Source organism: Musca vetustissima, unplaced genomic scaffold (assembly GCF_032173495.1).
Source record: "Musca vetustissima isolate MV318-11 ecotype Yass unplaced genomic scaffold, APGP_CSIRO_Mvet_v1 utg217006, whole genome shotgun sequence".
In the NCBI taxonomy this organism is placed as follows: domain Eukaryota; kingdom Metazoa; phylum Arthropoda; class Insecta; order Diptera; family Muscidae; genus Musca; species Musca vetustissima.
In genome coordinates, this window is record NW_026882679.1 from 19,833 (window position 1) to 25,080 (window position 5,248).

The 5,248-nt window shown below is 37.9% G+C and overlaps 1 pseudogene; it reads left to right on the top strand.

Annotated features, from left to right (window-relative positions):
* The first annotated feature begins 790 nt into the window (after nt 1-790).
* Nucleotides 791-1,521, top strand: LOC133329282 (activity-regulated cytoskeleton associated protein 1-like; annotated as a pseudogene).
* Nucleotides 1,522-5,248: the final 3,727 nt, after the last annotated feature.

Consider the following 5,248-nt stretch of genomic DNA (forward strand, 5'->3'; position numbering starts at 1 on the left):
CAAGCGTACGCACACACCGCAATACATAAATACAATGATTATTTGTTTGTTTTACAAGAGACCAGGCTGATTATCAAGTTCCTACAGAAAACACTATTCAGCCAGGCTGAATATTAAGTTTTCCTATAGAACACACTATTCAGCCAGGCTGAATGTGAAGTTTTCCTGCAGAAAACAGTACTCAACAATTTTCCAAATGTTATCGCAGGTATCAAACCGATTGCAGTTTGAATTGACATCAGATTAATATGTAAGTATGTACCCGCTTAAAATATTTTTGTATTTTTGTAGGTAAATATATTAAGCTGGGAATTATGGAATATCAATAAAACAAACTAATATAAAATAAACAAAACAACTAATAGTTATCATTGTTTGTATTTTGTCTTTATCGAGTTATTTCGTATCTATTGCCGTAAACAAATCCATCTAGTTCGTATCAATTCTAAGAAAGAGAGAGCTAACCCCATGCAAAAGCTTCTCTTTATTTCGAATTTCACAAATTGTGACATATTCCTTATCTCAGAGAACAAAAATATGTACGTAGCTTGTGTCAGTCTCTCTGCTCTTTTACTACGATTATTTACTGGCAATAAAAGGCCGCGGCATTGTTCGAACAAATCAGTCTACTGCGAACTTTGACAAACGCAACGACCAACCCCTCTATGTTCGACTGGAGTTAAAACGGTATAACAAATTAAAAAACATTCGCCAACAAATCTATATGGCTTTGTTTGTGTACAAAACACCTCCAACTCCAGCGCAACATAATTGCAAATTAAGTGAAAAACAAAACTAAAAGAACAGCATCAACAATATGGCTCAAATGGTACAAATGACCACCAAACAATTGCAACAACTCATCGAAGCTGTACGCATATCTGCCGTCAATAGTGCTGCCCCGGGCTGCTGAAAATATCCAACACAAATCCAAGGGCAGTTTCAGTAATTGCCCCTCTCGTTTCGGTGGCCAACGTGATCATGAAGCTATCGAGGAATTCATAACCTCAATTGTAACGTACAAGGAAATCGAATGTATCAGTGACGAGGATGCCTTGAAGGGTATCTCTTTGCTGTTCTATGGATTGGCCTCCACCTGGTGGCATGGTGTACCCAAAGAATCTAAAACATAGAATGATGTTTTGGTTCTGATTCTTGGCCATTTCTCGCCCACCAAACCGGCCTATCAAATCTACGTTGATATCTTCGAGAAGAAACAAGAAGACAGCGAGGCCATTGATACATTCGTGTGCCAAAAGCGGCCTCTCTTGGCTCAATTCCTGAAGGTAGGTATACGGTCTGCTGAATATCAAATACCACAAGCATATTGCACGCCAAGACATCAAGATGTTCCGTGATCTGCTGGAGAAGGGACGCATCATTGAACACAACATGATGGAAGATGAGGCTGATCAAAAGGGACCAGTGCGTGGCTCCAAGGGCACAAAACGTTGGACATACTGTAATTTCCGTGGTCATACTACAGAACAATGTCGCAAACGCAAAGCAGGCGAAGAATAAAATTATCTCGACAATAAAAAACACCACACAATAGATGTCATAATACCAACAACAACTAAACTAAAATTCACTTATCATTTAGGTTAAGTACTAAGAGAATTAGTAGTTACATCGCATAACACAGAGAACAGCTATAATAACTTGGGTACCTCTCCCAAAATTATTATGGCGGCCTCTTCAGCAAATCTCTCATATTAAATAGGTTTCTCTCGATTTTTGATTCCGGTAAGTCTGCTTAGCCAATCTCAACGACTAAGACGATCTAGCCATGTCCGTCCGTCTGTTATAATCACGATATCTTCTGAAGGAATTTTGCATAGAGTTGTCTATTGTCTGCAGGCAGGTCAAGTTCGAAAATGGGATATATCGGTCCACGATTAGGGGTTCTAATTGGGTACTAAATGTCTCCACATAAAATTACAAATATAGGTCCACTTTTTCTAGTATCTCCCCACAAAAAATTATGAATATAGGTCCATATTATCGGGTAGCCCCCACATAAGTTTGGATGAAATCAAAATCAGTCTGTAGAGCGAAAAGAAAAAAACGTTTTTAACCACTCAAAAATTATGATCGTTACACAATCGCCATTCGTAAATGGCGACAACCTAGCCATTGGCACGCCAACGCAAATTGTTTTAAGTCTTTGGGCAAAGAATCTTGAGGCATTTTGCAAATGGCACGCCTGTCTCTCACATGGATTAAGGTTTTCCAGAAATGCTATTAAAAAAAACAAATATTTTGTGGCGTTTTCACTTTTCATTGGCGGGGAAATAGGGGAAAAAATAAATAAAAACTACTTACTTACTTAGCTGGCTTGAGACAGAACTTTCGTTCCATAAGCCGAGCTTAAAAAAGATTACCAGGCGCGGCTGTCTTTTGCGATGTATATCGATGTCGTCGGCGTAGGCGAGTAACATATGATGTTTGGTGTACAGAGTGTCATTTATGTTTACATTTACATCTCGTACGACCTTTTCCAGCAGGATGTTAAACAGATCACACGACAAACTGCCACCTTGTCTGAATCCTCGTTCGCCATTAAAGGGCTCCGAAAGGTCATTTCCGATTTTAACTGCTGACCTTGTACCAGTTAAAGTTATCCTGCATAGCCGTATTAATTTTGCAGGAATGCCGAACGCAGACATGGCTTTATTTATTCCTCTATAGTTGTCACATATCGTCTTGCCTCTTTTTTGTGCACGGGACACAGGATGCTGAGGTTTCAATCATTGGGCATGCATTCCTCTAGACAAATTGTACTAATCAGCTGGTGCATGCTCCTGACCAGCATCTAACCACCAGTCTTAAATAGTTCGGCTGGTAATCCATCGGAACCTGTTGCTTTAATGTTCTTCAGCCGATTAATTGCTACTCTGACCCCGTCGTGGCTAGGTGGTATAGACTCTTTACCGTCATCTATTATTGGTTCTGGGGTATCTTCTTCACCGCCACTATTTGATACCAGAAGCTTTTCAAAATGCTCCTTCCACATCCTCAACACGCTGTCTGTATCTGTCACCAGGTTTCCTTTTTCATCTCAACAGGTGTTTGGTGTTTTACTCGTTGTTAAAATTTCCGGACTTCATTCTGACTCCTGTACATCTCGATATGCTCACGCTCACGTTTTTCTTGTTCTTCTTTTTTCTGAAGATACGTTTCTCCTCTCTCCTTTTCTCTCGATAATTCTCCAACGCATTACGTGTTGCTACTTTCTGCAGTGTTGCCATATACGCTGCGTTTTTCAACTCATTTGCATTACGACACTCCTGATCATACCATGGGTTTCTTGATGGTGATCTTTTGTACCCAAGTGTTGCTTTTGCTGCAGTTTGTAGGGAATGGGCAATTCTTTGCCATTCTGCTTCTATATTAGTATTGGGACAAGGAGTGCTTTCGTCAAGCAAATGGGTAAGTTGAGCAGAGTAGGCTTCTGCTATCTGTAGTGTTTGCAGCTTTTCGACGTCGAGTTTCCGTGTTACATTAGATCGCACCTTTTCTGCTATATTAAGACGAGTGCGAACCTTGGCTACCAGAAGGTAATGATCCGAATCGATATTCGCTCCTCGTATCGAACGAACGTCTAAAACACTCGAATGTTTGATCGGGAGAAAGCCAGGTGGCCTTGATTGAGATGATTGAAATAGATGATTGAATCTGGTGTTGCTAACTTTCATATTTTATTGCTGCCGCGAAGTCAATGATTATATGTTTGCGGGGGTCGTAAACATAAGGAGAGTTTGGTATTTTTTTTCGTTCCTCTTCAGAGTAAGTAGTGTTTTCCAAGTTTGGGCAAATAACCCGACGCCTCAACCCATTTTTTTAATTCTTATGGGTGAACTCGCCGCACATATCAGCTCACTATTTCAACGGGTGTTGAAAGTAACTACCCCCGGTGGCACTGCGGGGTGGTCAATGCCCACAGTTGAGATGATAGAGGGACTAAGATAAGCCTGGGCCATTTTCGAAATGCTTCAAGATTCTATGCTCAAAGTCTCAAAACAATTTGAGTTGGCGTTCCATTTTTACAAATGGCGACAACCTAGCTATCGTTGAACAATTTATAACGGTAATAAATGTCGATTTGTTCAAAAAAAATTTTGTTTTCTTTTCGTTTGATAAAACGTTTTTATCACTTCCAAACATTCCAAAAACTCTCAGTCACTTTCTGCCCCAAAGTCATTAGGTAATTTCGTTTTTTAAAATTGATACAATTCTCTCCATTCGAAATCCTAACAAACTAACACCGAGGTGAGAATTCATTGGGATTCAAAATTTCAAAAATTGCGTTCAGAAGTCCAGCTGAGTTGTTCTGAGAGTCATGAGGTGGTGGGACAAAATAAAAATACTTACATTCCAAAAATAACCAAACATAAGTTGAAGTTCGCAGTAGACTGATTTGTTCCATACATGGCATTTATTTATTTCCCATTTCATTTGTATTACAAGGTTTTCTTATATCTATTACATAGTTTATATAGCTCCTTACAGTATAACTTTTTCAAGGAATATCGATTTATATATATATATATGTATGTATATATAGTTCAAATAACCAGGAAGGTCAGCCCCGTTATAATTATCATTTGCAATTTGACTTTGTCAATCTTATTTTATTAATTGAACAAGAAAAGGGATGAAAAACTTGTTCCATATTGAATATTTTTTAAACTTATAACTAAAAAGAAAAGAAAATAACTTACAAACTACTATTTACAACTATTTATTTATTTTGGTTTTGACCATTACAATTGCTCAGTACTATACACTCTATATTTTATTTTCTTCATTGAATAATAAATCATGTTTATTAAGATGTATCAAGCACATGGGGGAGAGATGACCATCATATTCATAGTGTCTAATGAATTTCTCTTCACTTATCATTCCCTCTTTTATTAATAAATTTGCATGTGTAGTACATTTGTCTATAGTTTTTAGTGCCAATTCAATCATGAATTTGTCAATGCGTTTAATTTTACTAATGTTGTATATATTTTTATTTGACGAAGATCTGGTTGTGGGACATCAGCCAAATATATGTTGTAAAGTATTGGTCCAAGAACTGACCCCTGTAGTAATCTTGCTTTAATTTGATGTGTACATGATTTTGCATTTTCGATTTGAACCGAAAATGATCTGCCACAAAGGTTGTTTTTAATTAATTTTGTCAAGTGGTGTTCAAGCCCATATTTTCCTTCATTTTTTATGATACCTGCGTGCCATA